Source organism: Gorilla gorilla, chromosome 17, assembly GCF_029281585.2.
Source record: "Gorilla gorilla gorilla isolate KB3781 chromosome 17, NHGRI_mGorGor1-v2.1_pri, whole genome shotgun sequence".
Taxonomy (NCBI): Eukaryota; Metazoa; Chordata; class Mammalia; order Primates; family Hominidae; genus Gorilla; species Gorilla gorilla.
The window spans coordinates 38,039,455-38,058,893 of NC_073241.2; the positions used below are offsets into that span (position 1 = coordinate 38,039,455).

The window sequence follows — 19,439 nt, forward strand, 5'->3', positions numbered from 1 at the left end:
TGCACAGTATATTACATGTACAGATTGTTGCCTTCTGACAAATACTGTGTTACCACCACTCAGATATAAACACCCTGGAAGCCCCTCTTTGGCTAATTCCCAGGCAGTAACTTCCAAGAGACACTCACTATTCTGGTCACGATCAACATATTTTAAATTTATTTTTAAACATTGTATAAATGGAAACCTACAGTATGTACTCTTTTGTGTCTGAATGAAAATTACACGTGAATATCATGTGAATTTCACCTATGTTCCATTGTGATGACACATTCAGCATTTTGTACTGCTCGGTCCTGTCCATATATAACATCTACATTGTAGGAAGTTGGCACAATGAGTTTTCACCCTCTATGTTTTACATTCACTCTGTTTATCATGATGGTTATAAGGGAGGAGACCTCCCCTTATATTGTCTTATGCCCAATTTCTGCCTCCAAAGAAAGAAGTAAAAACTAAAAGGCAGAAATGAAATCCACAAGCAGACAGCCCAGCACCACACCCTGGTAGTTAAAGGTCGACCCCTGACCTAATCGGTTATGTTATCTATAGATTACAGAGATTGTATAGAAAAGCACTGTGAAAATCCCTGTCCTGTTCCGTTCCGTTCTAATTACCGGTGCATGCAGCCCCCAGTCACGTACCCCCTGCTTGCTCAATCGATCATGACCTTCTTACGCAGACCCTTTTAGAGTTGTGAGCCCTTAAAAGGGACAGGAACTGCTCACTCGGGGAGCTCAGTTGTTGGAGATGTGAGTCTTGCCAAAGCTCCCAGCTGAATAAAGCCGTTCCTGCTTTAATTCGGTGTCTGAGGGGTTTTGTCTGAGGCTTGTCCTGCTACAGTTACATGAAGCGATGCTGCTATAAAGCCCCCCAGGGGGACACCAACACCCTTGCCTCATACATGTATTTTGGACATAGGTAGCAGGAGTGGGACTGTAGGGTCACAGGTACCGATTACTCTAGTATACCCTAGAAAGTCATTTATCAAAGTGGATGAAATTAAGTATGTTCCCAGAGTCACATGTGATAGCTCCAGTTCCTCCACAACCTCACCAACCCTCTGCATTTTTCTCTCTGATAACGTGTCTATTTTGGTGGGTGTAGAAGTGAGAAACTCTAGTTTGAATATGCATTCTTCCGATCATGTGTGATTGAGTGCACTTTCATATGCTTTACTATGCCAAACTTGCTGAGGTTTCTGTGAATTTGACAGACGAAAGTGAGTACATGGTGTGTTATTCTGTCTGAGAAACCACATAACCTTGTGAGTTCCTGCACGAGTATTTAAGGTGTTTTGTTCAAAGAAGGATTTAATAGGTAAAATTGCACAGGGTATCAAACAATGGAAAGATATTTGCAAGGACTACCGAGAATTCTGAAAAAAAATAGAAAAGACAAATAAAATGGAAACCTAATTAAAAATGGACAAATATTACAACAAAGCAATTACAGAAGGCAAATGTGGATGAATAAAAGTCATATGAAAATAGGTTCAGATCCACCTGAGGCAAAAGCAGTGGCTGTGGAGAAGCCCAGCACATCTCTGTGGGAGGCTCCCTCCACGAAGGGCAAAGGGAAAGCAAAGGGGCTTGGGGCGGAGCGTGATGGGGCTTGGGGCGGAGCGCGATGGGGCTTGGGGCGGAGCGCGATGGGGCTTGGGGCGGAGCCCGATGGGAGTGGCGGGAGCAGCCAGAGCCCCTTGAGCTGGAAGCAGGGAGAGGGATGGAGGTCCGCCCGCCAGCACGGCCCGGGCAAGCGAAACCCGTGGGTTCTCGTGGACACTCCAGAACTGCACACTTATTTCTCAGTCAGGCATGAAACCAGTGAGTGCTGAGCAGACAACTAATGTTGCAATTTAAAAAAATCAAAATAAATTGCTAGTTAGGTTATGGGGAGTCAAACTCTCACTCACAACTGGGAGTATTTAGGAGGTCAACCATCCTGAGGGATTTCCTCAGCACACAGGAACATTCAGTGTGCACCCTCCAAGCACCAAGCCCTTTCTCGTTCAGAGGCAGGAAAGATGTAGGAGGCGTCCTCACTGTAGGAGGTAGCTGGTATCAGCAGCAACCTGGCTGCTCGGCACAAGGGGGTTTATAAGGAAAGTGTAGTTGACGCAATGCTGACCAGTTGGAAGTCACGGAAGAGGCTCACAGGCACACATGGATAAAATTAAATGTATGAGTTTAAATCTCAGAAAAAATAAAAAACCGATGAGGCCTAAAGGGGGAAAATAATTTAATGCAAAAATGCAAACACACTCTGAATTCTTTAAGTATCTGTAGAGATTATTTGGAAGAGTGGTCCACATTATTTACACTTGGGTTGGTGACTCAGGGATGGACGGAAACATGATCTGAAATAGTTATAAAGGAAAAAAATAGATAAAAGAGAGGCTGATGAGAGTGTGGTGTGAGTAAACTCTGTGCCTAACACAAAGGTTTTAATATACTTAATATATAATAAGTCTCTAAAAACAGGGAAGAAAAGACTACCAACAAGCCCATGTAAGCATGTCAGAGACAAACAGTTCAAAGAGAAACAAAAAGAACAAATGGCTTTTAATCTCATTCAAAATGTGAAAAAGTTCACATTAAAACTACACTGAGAAACCACTTCAAGACAAAATTTCAGAAGTGTCACATGTAACTACGTCAGTGTGGTTGTGCCCACATTGTTGTGAAGAAAGCTGACTCAGCACCTGTGGAGAGGAGTTTGGCAGCATCTAGCAAAGCTGCATAAGCACTAACACTTTGACCCATTGTCCAACATCTCAAAATCTATCCCAAAGTAGACTTGCAAAATATGAAGACTCATGCGCAGGAGCATTGGCTGCAATATGAGAAAATGTAGAGCACAGTTCTAAACTCAAGTCTCTGTAAGAATCACAATGAAATTAGATAACACTTACTAATAAATAATAAAAATTGTGCAAACTGAAAATTGGGAGATGCAGCAAAGAGCATTATGTGAGAGCAATCTGTGAGATGAGTTATTGAAATTAGGAACTTGACACTTTTGGAGGCCAAGGTGGGAGGATCACTTGAGGTCAGGAGTTTGAGACCAGCCTGGCCCACATAGTGAAACCCCGTCTCTATGTCTTTACTAAAAGTACAAAAATTAGCCAGATGTGGCAGTGCACACCTGTAGTTCCAGCTACTGGGGAGGCTGAGGCAGGAGAATCACTTGAACCTGGGAGGCAAAGGGTGCAGTGACTCGAGATCCTGCCACTGCACTCCAGCCTGGGCAACGAAGCCTGACTCTGTCTCAAAAATAAATAGGAAAGAAAGGTAAAAATTAAGTATACAACTTAAGTTAGAAAAAAATAACATCAGGAGAAATCCAAATAATGTAATGGAAGGATAACAGATGAGAAGAGAAATTAATGAAAGAGAAAATAAGGACAATAGTGGGAAGGGGTAACAGAGCCAACAGCTGTTTTTGAGAAAAGTGTATTATCAAGAAAAAAAGAGAAATCACAAAAATTCATATCAGAACTTAATAAAAAGACATAATTATAGAGGTAGCAGAGATTACAAAACAGACAGTTGATATTATGAGGAAATTTATGCTGAGACATTTAAAATGTGTAAAAAATAGATAAAATCTTAGAAGGTATAATTTTCTAAAATGAATTCATGAAGAAATAAAAATTCTAAATACTTCAATAGCCATTATATAAATTTAATTAGTAGTTAAGAAGTATCTTTCCTCGTCTCCGTCTTTCTCTCCCTTTCTTTATCCCACCCTCCACCTCCCACCTCCTCTCTCTCTCACACACACACACACACACACACACACCCCTAATAGTATTATTGGCTAAATACCAAAATTACCATGCAGTTGCATTCAAATCTGATTGAAATATTTCCATGAAATTGATGAAAGGGGCTAGTTACAATTAATTTGATGAAAACACTGTAATTTTAATACCAAACCAAAAAATTAAGTATAAAAAGAAAAACTGTGCACCGATCTTATTCAGGAGCACTGACATCAACTCTCCAAAGGAGTGGGAGGCAATGACCATGCCTCAAATGTGAAGAATCAATACAAACAATACAGTTAGTGTACAGCTCAAAACAGCATATCCTGAAACACTCAACCTTATACCTAATATTTAAAAATATTTGGAACACACAGAGCCATGGGAATGGCTTTTGGGGAAATGTTCACGAAGGAAGAAAGATTACAGCTAAGTTTAAAAATACTGTTACAGTTTTGTTTGCTTGTTTTGTCTTGAAGAGGAGGTAAAAGTTGTAGTAAAAACAGGGAGTTCGGGCCGGGCGCGGTGGCTCACGCCTGTAATCCCAGCACTTTGGGAGGCCCAGGTGGGCAGATCACGAGGTCAGAAGATTGAGACCATCCTGGCCAAGGCGGTGAAACCCCGTCTCTACTAAAAATACAAAACAAAATTAGCCGAGCGTGGTGGCAGGCGCCTGTAGTCCCAGCTACTCGGGAGGCTGAGGCAGGAGAATGGCGTGAACCCAGGAGGTGGAGCTTGCAGTGAGCCGAGATCGCACCACTGCACTCCAGCCTGGGTGACAGAACGGGACTTCGTCTCAACAACAACAACAATAACAACAACAACAACAACAACAACAACAAAAAAACAGAGAGTTTGGTGTAAAGTGGGAAAAGCAAAGAAACCTGCATGGATGGGCTGAAGGGTGTGCTGGGAGAAGAGTGAGAAATACGTCTGGGGAAGAAATTGGAGATGGAGGTTTAATCCCAAGTGATCCAAAGGGATGTATTGAAGAATTAATGTGTGACTAGGAACAGGGAGGTTATGGAATTGATCGTCAACCCAACAGTGGGCACTCAGTTCCACTAATGAATGAGGACTGTGAGGACAGACAGACTGAGGGGCAGGCAGATGAAGGCGTGGGTTGTACATAAAACAGGTCCACTCGATTGTTGACAAGAACCTGTTTTCAAGTTCCGTTTTGCCATGCATGGAACAGCTTTTCATTAGCTGAATTTAGTGGCATATAAAATCATTAAACTAAGGCAGACACCCAGAGTTCCCACATGAAAACCAAGTGTAAACCGGCTGTTACCCACTTCAACACCATCATTGGAGATCAGAAGCTGAGCCCTTTTCTGATGTTTAAAACCTGCATGATATTCAGTGTATTATTATTTGTGTGTATATTTCCTTTGTGATGGAAATTTGGTTTGTCCCAATTTTCTATTTTATTAAAACATTGCTACATAGAAAGTCCCCTTGCATATATTTCTCCTAATGGTAGAAATATTTTACATAAAAGACTCTAGAAATGGGATGAGATCCATGGGTTAGGAGAATTTTAAAACAGATAGGTCCTCCCAAATTGCCCTCTTACAAATCATACAAATTCATATGCTTCTAGCAGTTACAGAGAGTGGGTGTTACCCCCCATACTCACCAACACTGAATGTTACACATGAGAGCTGAGTATCCCTTATCTGAAATGATTGGGACCAGAAGTGATTCCGATTTGGGTTTTTGCAGATTTCAGAATGTTTACATTATATATGCTTACTGATTGAGAATTCCAAATCCAAAAATTTGAAATCTGAAATGCTCCAGCGAGCACTTCCTTTGGGTATCATTTAGAAGTTGAAAATGTTTTGGGTTTTGGAGCATTTTGGATTTCAGATTTTTGGATTCGGGATGCTAACCTGTATTAAACATCTGTGACAACCTGAAAGACAAAAGCACACTTCAGTGTTTCATTTTGCTTCTTTCTGCTCACAGTTTCCATAAACTTTTTTTTTTTATCTCTGTGCTGGTGCATGCTGTGTGTGAAATGCTACTCACCCACAAATAGGTCCAGCCCAGATGACAGCTCCGCTGTGAAGTCTTTCCCATTCTCATGGGGAACACTATTTACTTCCTGATATCCAAAAAGAACGGTGCAAATATTCCTCTCAATTGCATTGTGAGGTTTTCCTTTAAAAAAATTTTATGTGGAGCCCATTTTCTAATCCTTTATTCCTTATGTCACTGGTTCCTTGTACAGATTAGGTGCAAATATTATTTGATTGGATGACTGAATGATACCACAAGTTCCTTCTAGCTCTGGGAATCTGTGTTGCCATGATTCCACTGGCCTGGGACCTGTACATGAGCAGCAGTTTTAAAAAGCAAAGCTCCTATCTTTAAATAAAACCATAAATTCCTTACTCATTACTCACACCTGTATCAGGAACAGGTTTGGATACAGGGGAAATTCCAAGGATGACAGGTATGGATCCGAAAAGACAGTGATGTCCAAGTACAGGCGGTGCACTCCACCGGTCATCTTGGACAGTCACTGGAAGCCAGGCAAAGTCTGTGGTCTCATGGCCACAAGTCCAATGATTTGACCTCAGAGGGTATCCTGCATTAGAAGCAAGAACAAATTAGAGATTTGAGGAAATAGGAGAGGTCATAATTGTCACCATGCCTGCTTTCTCAACCTAAGGACTGACAAGCGTCTAGCCTTGAGCCAAAAAGGCTGCAAATACATGTGTATTTAGTAGTGGGCTGTTGCACTCCAGAGCTGGAACACGGCTTTGTATTTTGATTCTCCAGCCTCCAGGAGACTCATAAATCCTGCACTCCATGATCCAAAATGGTGGGTTTCCTTGAAAAATGTAATTAATATAATTAATTATACATAGATTCAAAAATATTCACTTTGTAGAATAAACAGAACTGACTTATGTTATACAATTTAGAAAGTTGATATTAGGTGGTTTTGACAGTTCCATTAAAATTTTTGATAATTAAGAGCTTTTTATTTACTTTCAAAATTTGGTGGTAATCCCCAGTCTTCCTGTGCAAGGAATTACATTTAAGAAAAACAGTATTGCATAAAGGCAAGCAGATGATTTTGAGAGATGAAGATAAAGACAAAGAGATATTAATGTCTCTGAACCTGACCAACACCTGAAAATAATAATAATAATGATAAGGGTACATCTAGTGCTCCAGGGCTTCATTAAAAAAAAAACTTTAATCGTCTCAGGAACCTCAAAAATAAGGTAGAATTATAATACTTTTACATAGATTCAAGGGATTTGCTCAAGATCACAATTCTTTTCAGTATCAGAGTAAGGACTGGATCCAAGCATCCTAACTCCCAAATCTGTGCTGCTGAGCACTGTGCTATGTATAAATGTCACAGATCATAAGAAATAGAAACACCTGACTACAGGAACGCCCTCTGTATTTACACACTTTGGTGAGCATTAGGAAATGGGGCTACTGCAGTGAAACTGAGATGAGCTTGGGAGGTCAAAAGGAAGCATTCTGCTACTCCAGTGAAATGAACATTGTGGTTTGCTCATTCTAACATGGGAAAAAAATTTCTAATGTATCTACCCTTTAATTAACTCTTCCAAAAGAAGAAGCTGCAAGACAGATGCAACTAAAGGCTCAAATGGAATTATTTCTACCTAACGGAAGAGTTGCCCATTTTGTGAAACTGTGCCAGAAGGACTCAAACAATGCTGATGACAATTATCAGGATGATAAACAACCTGGAAAGACAACGAGTGATGTAAATCATAGACAAGTCATGATAGGCACCTCCATCGTGCTTCAGTGCTTGCATTCATTCTTGTGCTATTTTATTACTTTTACCAAACAAAACATAGCTCCTTGAAATCACATGAACCTATGCCTAATGAGAATCAGTTAGTAAAATGCCCGTGACTAGTAATCTTCACCTATGCAATTAAACATTCATTCATAAAATAGTTCAAATGTAAGCGATGAATGTGTTGAATGAAAAGTACATTAATACATTAATTAGAAAAAACATTCTATTAAAAAGAAATTATTTGTATGATAAAAGAGATCACCATTTTTGTACTTTTTCACAAACTTACAGAAAACTAAGTCAGCTTACACAGGTGAATCTTAAAAACCTCTAACCCAGAATGTAAAGTACATCGGCCAAAAATGCTAACCTAACGCATTTCAGTACTACAGGATTCATGTAGGTAGAACTAACCGAATAAAATACTGGTAGTCAGTATAATCCTATCTGTGGTTCCTGGGGTCCAGGGAGAATGAGTTTGTCACCTTCCCACCTCCCATGAGCCAGTGTTTTTTCCGTGAATAATAAAAACAGCAGGATTTACCTGCCTGTCCAGAAAAGGTCATCACTTCTGTGTGTTCTCCTGAAACAGGTGGTGGCTGGGTGAAAAGGCGGACAGCATTAGGGCTGGAGATGGGGGCTCCAGAATCTTGGATGAGCTTCTGAAACCTCTGCAACTTCCAGCCACTAAATGGAATGAGCCACGGAAAGCTTTAGCCCAATGCCCAGAACAAGATCAGTGCATGGCACTGCTCTCCTTGCAGTTCTGTCATCAGCCGCCACACATCCATCAGGAACACACATCCTGAGTTACTCTATTTATAATAAGCACAAACTAAAAGAGAGCGAACTCTGGCACACAAGGTTGTAGTGGCTAGCTTTGGAAAGGAGGAGATACAAGGACAGTTTTGGGGTGCAGGTAACTTCTAGTTTTTGACCTGACTTGTAGTTACATGGGTGCTCATTTGGTGATAAATTACAGAGCTGTATATTTAGGTTTCATGTGTTTTCGGTATGTCCTGTGCCTCCCACCCACTGGGCTCTGCTGTTCCCATGGCATGTGGAGTAGCCCCCAGAGGCTGGCCTCCAGTTGCCCTCCTGGCCTGGCTTCCTCTCACTCTGCCACGGGCTCCTCACCGACCAGCCTCACTCCTGGGTGTCCTCAGACACACCATGTACTCAACTGTAGAAGGCATGCAGCCTCACTACTCCTTCCCCAGGGTGCCACGGGCTCCTCACTGACCAGCCACGCTCCTGGGTGTCCTCAGACACACCATGTACTCAACTGTAGAAGGCATGCAGCCTCACTGCTCCTTCCCCAGGGTGCCACGGGCTCACCTCCTCCAAAGGACCCCCATACACCTGGAGGAAGGTCCCTCCCTTCCCTCACCCTCCTCTATATTTTTGTAGTACCTTTCCTTCTGCTCAGTGCAGCATATGCAGATGAATCATCCATCTTCCCCACAAAGACAGGAATAGCAAGAGCAGCAGAGAGTAGATGCTCCATGATAGAAAAAATAGTCATTGGTTTACCATTTAAATTTATCAAATTTATCAACAATGAAAGAAAATGTATGCTAAAGGTCACATACCTCCTATGAGACCACTGCATCTTTGGCCTTCTGAATTTCAGTCCAGCATCTTCCACAGCAGCACGCCATCCTTCTTAGCACCATCCCTCTCTTATTGCCTTTGTGCAGAGCCAGGACCAGGGGCAGGTGAGGCCTTGGGACTGTCCCTCCCCAATTACCTGTGAAACAATCACGTCACCAACAAAGCACAGCCTTACCAATCGGTGGTCAGTCCCTCCCGACACCTCTGTCCCTGTAAAGCCGGCAGTGCCCCTCCAAGGTTGGTCTTCCCAGGCACTACACCTCTAGGTGATGGAGCGTGTCCTTACCTTGAGGCCTGGGTGCCCAGTGTGTCCCCTCCAATGAGCGAGCTGTGGATAGTGGGGGATTCCAGGTTAAGGGGAGACTAGTGGGGCTCCTACTTCCATCCTGCCCCATTGGGAAGGCTGTTAAAGAAACAGCAAGTGTGAAGCTGGGATGATAGAACATGTTTTCATTATTTAAACCGATACACTCCACAGATTGGAACAACAAAAAGAAAAATGGTACATCCGAACCATATCATTTTTATCACACTTAACTAAAATGCCACTTTATCAATATGACCATTTTTAAAAGAGCCAAAATCCAATTGTTTTTCTGTTAGAATATTTTCCAACATTCCTTTCCACCCAATTTATTCAATTTTTAAAGAACTCAAAGTAAAAGATATATACTCTCCTAGCAATATATGTGACACCAATGCATGTCCATGTGCACCAGGTAAATAGAGATGCTCAAGTCAAATGCCCATCAACAGCAGAGTGGATAAAGGTAACATCGGATGACAGTGGAATGCTGTGTAGCAAGACAATGAATGAGCTACAGCTACACACGGCCACAGAGCTGAATGTTTCCAACTTATTATGAGCAAAAGCCTCTGGAAATCAAGGAACACACATCCTGAGTTACTCTATTTATAATAAGCGTAAACTAAAAGACAGCGAACTCTAGCACACAAAGTTGTAGTGGCTAGCTTTGGAAAGGAGGAGATACAAGGACAGTTTTGGGGTGCAGGTAACTTCTAGTTTTTGACCTGACTTGCAGTTACATGGGTGCTCATTTGGTGATAAATTACAGAGCTGTATATTAGGTTTCATGTGTTTTCTGTGTATATGTTGTACTTTAGATTTTTAAATGTTTCACAAAATACTATGACAGTATATGGTCTATTGAAAATGTGGAAGGAGAAAGAGAAGACTCTGTGGTCCATTCTGTCACTTGCCAGCCCCTGGCTTCAGGCCCAGATGGCTCTAGGTGTCCTGGGTTGACTGAACTCTTGCAGCAGCCTCTTGGAATGAGCACCTTCCCCCACTCTGTCCCTTGGTAACATGGGCCCATCCTTAATGGCTGCGTTTGATAAACTCATCTGTGTTAGTGTGTGCATGACTCATCTGTTACCTCCTTCATGTGATGTATATAGGGACATCTGGATGGTGCATTCGCCTGTCGGAGCAGGCGAAAAATGCATCCCTCATGAAAAATATGAATGAAGTTTTGTGAATATATGGTTGAACGTCGGGAGTGTCAGCAAAAGTCAGGTACAATTAGAGACACTTAAAAGAAGAAAAACAATTTTCATTTAAAAATTGGGCCTTAGTTTTTGTATGTGGAAAGAGATAAAATTAACCTAAATGTCTTCTCCTGTCTCTGGCACTCTAGCACTCTGATTAGTTTCACTGGAACCAACCACTGGAGCCTCTAATCCGCTTCTCCATCTGCACTTCTCCAAGAGCATTCTAGGCAGAGCCCAGGGGGCCCTCGGCAACCGCCTGTGAGGAGGAGCTCGGTCTCTCTCTCTCTCCCTGACACCTGCTTCTGGACCTTGGTGTGGAAGTCCATGGAGAAGGGGTGCTGCCACTACTGAGGCTGGAGGTCAGAGGCTCATCAGAGAGGCTACCCTGACCTCCTAGTCCTGGGGCCAGCAAAGGGTGCAAGCACTGGCTAGTGGCTGGGTGCTATGACCCATGAGGCATACATAGAAACCAAGTCAGCATTTTGTTGATCTCCCAAGAAAGCTTCAATTTTCTTCGCTATTCATAATAATGGCAGAAAGTTCATTTTAGGAATATTTTCAATAATTATTGTCACCTGATGAGTAAATTAAACTACTACAAACAATCTGATTACAGAGCAGTGAAAGTCAGTTCAGTTCTCCAGCTGTCTCAGGGGCACCAAGAAGTGGCAGTGCATATTTGAATACCTACTCAGGGAGAAATGTCACCAAATGCAGCCAGTGCATCTTATCCAATTCCCATTTACCTCATTCTACCTCAGCCTTCAGTACCCTCTGCCATACTCTATGGACTTACTCCAGTCCAAGCCACTCACCAAAATGGGACACCCAGACCCAAATGACTTTAAAAATCCAGCAGGGAGGTTGAAGAGCGAGGTGAGCAGAGCAGCAAACACACCAAATATCCCTGCCTCTGACCGCTGCACAAGCTCTTCTGTCCCTCTGGTCTTCTGTTTTTACCTCCAGACATAATGGATTTCTAGTTTCTCATGTTTCTCTACACCTTAGAAACATTCCTCAGAATTCATACCCTGAAAGGGATGTCCTCAGTTCATGGCTTGCCTGTGTACAGAATGGGGCTGATCTTCCCTGGCCTCCCTGTGAGAAACGTGGGCAGCAGCTTCAGCAACTCCCCCAGGATGCAGGCGGCCTTCATGTGAGACTCCTCCATGCCTCATAGGCAGTGCTGTACAATACCCTGCCAGGAACACACAACATACTCACGAAACCACCAACCACAGGAGATTTTAAAGGTGAGTGTCTCTACCAAGTGTTTACCAATACAGTAAGAAATGATGTCATGGCTGCGGGAAAACAATGGGCTTTGGCATAAAACATGGACTTAACTCCCTGGTCCTCTTAGGTGAGTGTTTCACCTCTAGAGTGTCAGATTTCTCATCTCTAAAGCAGGGTTGTCTCTTGCAATCCTAGAGGAAAACCAGAGGCTAATCTTCCTCAGGAGCACAGATGCAATAAACAGAGTAGAAAGTACCGATCCTTAAGTCAATTTGAAGAATCAAAACCAAACCAAAGAAGACAAGGCAATCAATGTATTGTGCCAGATGACATGGCATATTGTGAAACCTTTTCAGTGGTTTTAAAATATTAGGGGAAAAACAAGCTCTGGGAGTGGCTACTGGAGAAATTTTCATGAAAGATGTCATGCTAAAACAAAATATTAAAGAATAGACAACTTTTTTTCCCTCTTGCGTAGGTAGTGGAAATATTCTAGTAAGCTTGTTATGAAGTGCAGGAGCCCGCCTGCCTGATTGAGCTGGAGGGGGTTTTGGGGGATAGCAATCCACAGTGTTGGAGAAAGTGGGCTTGATGCTTATCACAATCAAGGTCAACTTATGAACACTTTAATATGTGACTACAAAGAACAGGAGAGTCCGTAATGCATTATCACCTCAGGAGTTGGCACTGAGTTCCATGGTTGGATGATGGGTGGATGGACAGACAGATGGACAGGTGGATAAATAGGTAGACTTGACATGAGTCAAGTGTTCTTGGCTTCTGGGAAGAAAATTTTTTAAAGTTTCCATTTTCTACAAATCTAAACAGCTTCCTCTGAAGCTGAATTTAGTAGCATTTAAAAATCATTAAACCAAGACAGAGTTCCTACATATAAACCAAATGCAGGCCAGATATTACCTACATTGCACTACAGCAGAAGCAGGATTGGACCCTGGCTGTCTGACATAAACACCTGTGTTCTTCTGCACTGTGCCATGGGAGACAAAAACATTTCATAAGAAATAGAGACTAGAATATGTATGTGCTATGTATTTACACACATAGATGACAATCAGGAATTAAGGCTAACCACATCTGGGCTTTGAGTCATATAAATAGGTTGGGAAAGATACATTTTACTACCCTATTGAAAGAAACCATTTATTTCTCACTCCAGCAGGAAAAATGTTTTTCAGTATTCACTTATCTGCTCATTGGCTCTTTTACTATACACCAGGAGATGGATAGCAGGAAAATAGCCCCAATTGGAGGCCTAAGGTCATGAGCAATTGACTCAATGTAATGGAAGAGTGGAGCATTCGGAGATACCCGTACTAATGGGACCCACATGATGTGGGTGAGAACTATTAGGATGAGAAATAACCTGGGAATGCAATTAAATATTCAAATATTAAACAGAACACAGTTGAAATCTCCATTGCACTTTAGTTTTTGAAGTGATTCTTGCAGTCATCATTGCCTTTCCCAAACAAAGCAAGCTACTTGATATCACATGAACCTGTGCCATGAGGAATGATGATCAGTTTGTAAAATGCCAAAAAAAAATTGTTTGCCTATATTAGTCACAATATTTTATCTATGTATTTCAATTTTTATCTAGGTATTTCAATTCAACATGTGTAAATACAGTTCAAATGTCAGAAATTATTATCTAGTACATATTTGTAATATATCAATGAGCAATAACCACCACACTACTTCTCTTAAGAATTATTTGATGAAAAAAGCAGACTCCCATTCTTGGATTTGTCTCAGTTTGCACACATTACTTACTATGACAGCCCCATGTCCACCAGACATGTGCCCAGGAGAAGAACAGGAACTGTAAGCTTTTCTTATTAACCTAGATTTCTAAATGTATTACATATTTATGGTTAGAAATTATTCTAAATATCTGAAAGGGTTTGAAAGGAACTTTCCCTTCCACTCTGAACTCCCAAACACCAAGTCAGCATTTTTGTTTGCACATCATCCCTGCACTGTATCTGCAAATACAAACAAGCACCAGGAACGCATGCTTCTGCATGATTATATTTATACAAAGTCTTCTGTAGCTCTGCATATATCACTGGTCAATGCATCTTAGCTACCATTCTGCATTTCAAATGTAAATCCATTTCATTATTTAAGAGCTATAAAGTAATCTTGCTATTGAAACCATGCTGCAGTGAACAGCTTTTTCTGCATTGCTCCTGGCACTCATGCATGATTGTATCTGGTGAAGCATTCCTGGAAGTAGGATGGCTAGAAAGTTACACTATCTTTAACCTTGGCAGAACCAAACTGCCTCCTGAAGAGGTCATGTGAGTCAACAACCCCCCGGCCATAATTTTGGCTTTGTGTTTCACTCTAAGTTTAATCCATGTGACATGAGTCCTAAAGGCACTGACAAATGAGTATTGCAGGATAAGGGGCACAGCTGAAATCTTAATTTTACTACTTCACAAAATTTCAATAGTTTAGTTTCCTCTGTTTGTAAATGTTAAAAGGAAGCATTACAGAAAGATTACAATTCAAAATGATTGATATATTAATTTTTTTAAGAGACAGAATCTTGCTTTGTCACCCAGACTGGAGTGCAGTGGCATGATCTCGGCTAACTGCAACCTCTGCCTCCTGGGTTCAAGAATTCTCATGCCTCAGCCCCCTGGTAGCTGGAACCACAGGCATGTGTCTCCACATCCAGCTAATTTTTATGTTTTTCTTTTTTTTTCAGAAAATTATTTTAATAGTTACAAAACTTTTTTTTTTTTAACAGAATCAGTATAAAATAGCAGTTGATTTCTCCATAATTATCAGAATTTATACTTGAGGTCTTGGCTAAGTGGGGCTGAAATCAACAAAAGGTCTTGGACTGTTGGCTGAGAAATCATCCTAGGAAGCCCGCCCTGTTGATATCTGTCATGCTTAGCTCTTATGAGATGACCCAGTCCTTAAAAAAAAAAAAAAAGAATCTCTCTTTATTCATTCTTTGGAGGCTTGAAATGAATTCAGCAGCATTCATTAAACACCTTCCAGCTCCTGTCATTTACCACTTCTTCAACATTCAGTTCTGACTGCATCCATTTCAACTTTGTCTGCTCTTTTCTAAGTTGCTTTAATAACGTTAAATCGTCCAAATTCTTTTCTCTCTCTTCTCAGAGGTTTTTTACTACTGCTGAAGTCTGGGCTATACAATTTTTTTGGACTCTGTCTCTACTGGCATGAGCTGCCATCAAAGACTCATAAAGTTGTTTACAGGTTTGGCTGGCATCAATTTTCCCTGCAAAGGAAGCTGTTGGACCCATAGTGTTTAATTCATGTAGTATTCTGTCATTGATAGGCCTCATCACCTTGAGTAATTCCTGGAACTCGGTGAATTCCTCACAGTTCACACCGCCACTGGGTGCCGCCATATTGGACCTGATTTTTATATTTTTCATACAGATGGGGTTTTGCCATGTTGACCAGGCTGGTCTCAAACTCCTGGCCTCAAGTGATCTGCCTGCGTCTGCCTCCCAAAGTGCTGGGATTACAGGCATGAGCCACTGTGCCCGGTCATATTAATGTTTGTAAATGGAAAATGTGTGCATTGCTCAGGAAAAAGTAAGCTACCACCACTTATCTGTTCGAGATGCCTGATGGTGTGCTGAATTTGATTATGAAAATTAACATAATTAGAATAAGATGAAGTTTCTTTTCTTTGTTACATTTTAAAAATAAAAGGCTATTCAAATGAAAGACTAACCAGAGTAATTCAACTCTTAATGAGAGATAAAACTAAAACTTGACAAGGATTTGGAGAAATGGCTACTCTCATAGGCTGTTAAAGGAGCATAATTTAATGTAACCATTTAGGAAAAAGTTTGGTGTTATTAATGAAAATAAAAGATATGCACCCTTCTCACAATCTTCTCAACAGAAATGGGTGCCTGCATTATTCAAAAACATTGACAAAAATGCTCAAAGCAGCATTATTTGTGATAGCCAAAATTATAAAAAAATCCTCATGTCCATCAATAGTAATGGATAAATTACAACATGTGACCGCAGTGGAATACTATACAGTGAGGAAACGAAAGGGTTATGGTTATGCTTAACTACATGACTGAATCTCTAAAACAACGTGAGCAAAGAAGCCAGACACCAAGCAATACATATTGACTTCTTCTATGCATAATTATCCAAACCTGGAGAAGTCTAAACAGGGCATTAGAAGTCACAGCAGTCACCTTCAGAAGGGACCCAAAGGTGGCTAGTGGGTCTGGAATACTGACCTGACTAGGGGTGCATGGGTGCTCATTTTGTGAGGAATCACTGAGCTGTACATTCGTGTTTTCCCTGCTTTCTATACATGTGTTAAAATTTAATTTTGAGATGTTTTACAAATTCCTGTGACAACATAGGTCTATTTGAAAATTGTGAACGGAAAATGAGAAAATGTCAAACATCCTTTTTGGCTGCTGCCTTTCACCCCACTGCCCTCAGGGACCCTTGGCCTGACCTGACAAAGTACCCTCTTGAAATTAGTCCCTTCTGAGTCTGTCCTTGTCCATCATGTCCAAACTCTTACTGAATGCCATTGGTAAACACTGTAGTAATGTGTTAATGGCTGGATACTGCTTTCATAGAATATGCATGAACTGTGTAGAGGCAATGCATTATCCCACAGAGAAGGTACAAATTCCATTCTCTATGAAGACACTGATGGACGGTCCTCAGGACCCCATTTAGGGCAGAGAGCATAAGTAGAGGAAGAAATAAGAGACGGTAAGGGGCGGGGTGCAGTGGCTCACACCTGTAATCCCAGCACTTTGGGTGGCTGAGGTGGGCGGATCTCGAGGTCAGAAGATCAAGACCATCCTGGCCAACATGTTGAAACCCCATTTCTACTAAAATATAAAAAATTAGCCAGGCATGGTGGCATGTGCCTGTAGTCCCAGCTACTTGGGAGGCTGAGGCAGGGGAATCGCTTGAACCTGGGAGGTGGAGGTTGCAGTGAGCTGAGACGAGATCACACCACTGCACTCCAGCCTGGGTGACAGAGTGAGACTCCGTCAAAAACAAAAGACAAAAACCAAACAAATAAACAAAAAACAAAAATACAGGGACATCTGTAATGATGAAGAAACTACTATTTTTTAATTGGGGTTAAAGGTATAACCCCAATTTTTGTATCTGGGAGGAGAAAAGGTTGAATTAAATGTTCTCTGCTATCCTTCCCCACTCTAAAACTCTGTAGATAATTCCAATGGAACCCCATTGAGGGGTTCCAATTCACTTTTGTCTGCACTTTTTGCAGAGAAATCTCAGGGAGAAAGCAGGGCTGTCTTACCTTCCACCTCTAAGGAGCTCTCTTGTGCTCTTTTACTCCAGTGTTGGCTCCAGGACCTTGGGTAGAGGGTGCTGGTGATATGAGGTGGTCCAGGAGCTCATGAGGAAAAGCAAATGATAGGCAGCATCAGAACTCAGAGTTCTGGGTCCAGTGGAGCCCTCGGGCTGCCTCAAGGGAGGCCACTTAGTTTTCTATTTCCCTATGTAAAATAAGACTCCTCCAAAAATAAAACTGTCACCTGTAGCACTAACTTACGTGCTATCACACACGAGATCACGTGGAACTTCCTGCATATTTCTTGGTGATCCAAGAAGTCTAGATTTTAAATTCTAAATATCAACTTAGAGGACAACTACTGAAGCCTAATTTTGGAGGAGAGGAAAGAGTGCAGGGCCATCTTTCTTTAGGGAGAAACTCTGGGCTTCCTGAGAAGTTAGAGAACTGGGGAAAATGAAACCACAGCCCAGAGCCTGCGATAGGAGTGGGGAGTGGAGGCTGGAGCTGTGCTCAAGGTCAGGCTTCTCCTCTCCCCTCCCAGGGCACTGGAGCTCCAGCAGTGAACCCAGAGTGAATATTCCCTCTGTCATCCACCCTGGGCGATCCCTGGGTGAACCAGGATTTCCTGGGCGAACCAGGAGTCAACAGCAAGGACAGAAACATGAATGTGCTTTTAAAAGTCCTAAAAATTCAGAGGATGATCATCAAGGTTTCCTACAGCCCTGGGCAAACCCTAGGAGTACTTTGTCTCCAGGTTCAAGCATGTGCCTGTGAGAGGCGTGGCCCTCACCTTCCCTCCACCACAGGTTGAGGGGACCCTAAACCTCTTTTGCACAATATCAAGGAGTGCTGACTAATCCAGCGCAGAAGCTGTGATGTTTGGCAGATGCAGAGGCAGAAAAGGTGTTTTGGGAAAGATCATCTTTAAACAACACGGCACCCTCATAGCCCATAGAGACAGTTCTCACCACTACGCCAATAAACTTGGAAAAGACCAAACCAAACTTTACACATATTTCCTTTTTCTTTTTGATTCTATGCCCCCTCTCTCAGCCTCCCAAGCAGCAGGAATACCCTGAAGGCCCCTGGGAACCCTTGCCCACTGAGTCCCACCTGGAAAGCAGTTCCCTACCTGGAGAGTCCTCCTCATCAGTTATGCTCTCCAGCACCCACACTGGAGAAACACAAACAACAGGAGAAGTCATTTGAGAGAGGCTACCCACTCCTACTCCCGCTGAAGCCCCACTGCCTCACACAGGATTCCCTGGTCTTTCCTCTGGGTTCACAGATATTCCTGCAGCCTCTCTGGCCATAGCTTTCTACTTGAAAGTCATTTGCTCTCACCAGGCCCATAATGCTCCTTCCCAAAGGAACCCAGAATCAGGTTTCTGTAAACTAGATCCAGCAAGTTTGTTCCTCAGGAAGTGAGCCATTTCAAGGTAAATACTCCCCTCTGAGGTTGATGGCATCTGCAATTATAGAACACATTAGGAGGATTAGATGATGCCACGCATGTCACACATATCTGTTATTCTCTTGGCAACTTTAGAAAATTGTAAGTATAGTGGTAGAATCAAAGGTCAAAGTCCCCCAAAACTAGCACAAAGTACACCTACAGAAAAGACAAGAACTTTTCCAACAGAATTTACCTTTAAGGTTTATTTAGATGGGCAGTTTCACAACTCTTTTTTATTTTTCTTTTTTTTTTTCTTGAGGGAGTCTCGCTGTCCAGGCTGGAGTGCAGTGGCTTGATCTCGGCTCACTGAAACCTCCGCCTCCCTGGTTCAAGCGATTCTCCTTCTTCAGCCTCCCAAGTATCTGGATTACAGGCGCATGCCACCAAGCCCAGCTAACTTTTGTATTTTTAGTAGAGACGGGGCTTCATCATGTTTGCCAGGCTAGTTTTGAACTCCTGACCTCAGGTGATCCGCCTGTCTTGGCCTCCCAAAGTACTGGGAATACAGGTGTGAGCCACCGGACCCGGCCACTTTCATAACTTTTAATCCATGGGGAAAACTGCTGCTGAGGGAAAGGCCTCTGCATTGCAGTGGATAGGGAATGCTGCCATCTACAAGGCCCCAGTATGCGCAGGTGTGGGTTGGTGAGAGGCTGCCAACCAGTACCACCCAGAAAGGGAGCTGTGGACATCATAGATAATGCACGCTGTCAGA

At 42.2% G+C, this 19,439-nt stretch overlaps 1 long non-coding RNA gene and 1 pseudogene across 2 annotated transcripts; both read right to left on the bottom strand.

Annotated features, from left to right (window-relative positions):
• Positions 1-5,750: 5,750 nt before the first annotated feature.
• Positions 5,751-18,872, bottom strand: LOC109023972 (uncharacterized). 2 transcript variants are annotated; one of them, XR_008673581.1, is made up of 7 exons: positions 18,613-18,872; positions 17,272-17,367; positions 11,731-11,898; positions 9,475-9,591; positions 9,167-9,324; positions 8,988-9,075; positions 5,751-6,614 (listed from the first exon to the last, which is right to left on the bottom strand). It is a non-coding gene; the product is annotated as an uncharacterized lncRNA (long non-coding RNA). The 2 variants fall into 2 exon arrangements; XR_008673582.2 differs by lacking the exon at positions 18,613-18,872 and having other exon boundaries at positions 17,272-17,579.
• Positions 14,918-15,352, bottom strand: LOC101133531 (protein MIX23-like; annotated as a pseudogene).
• Positions 18,873-19,439: the final 567 nt, after the last annotated feature.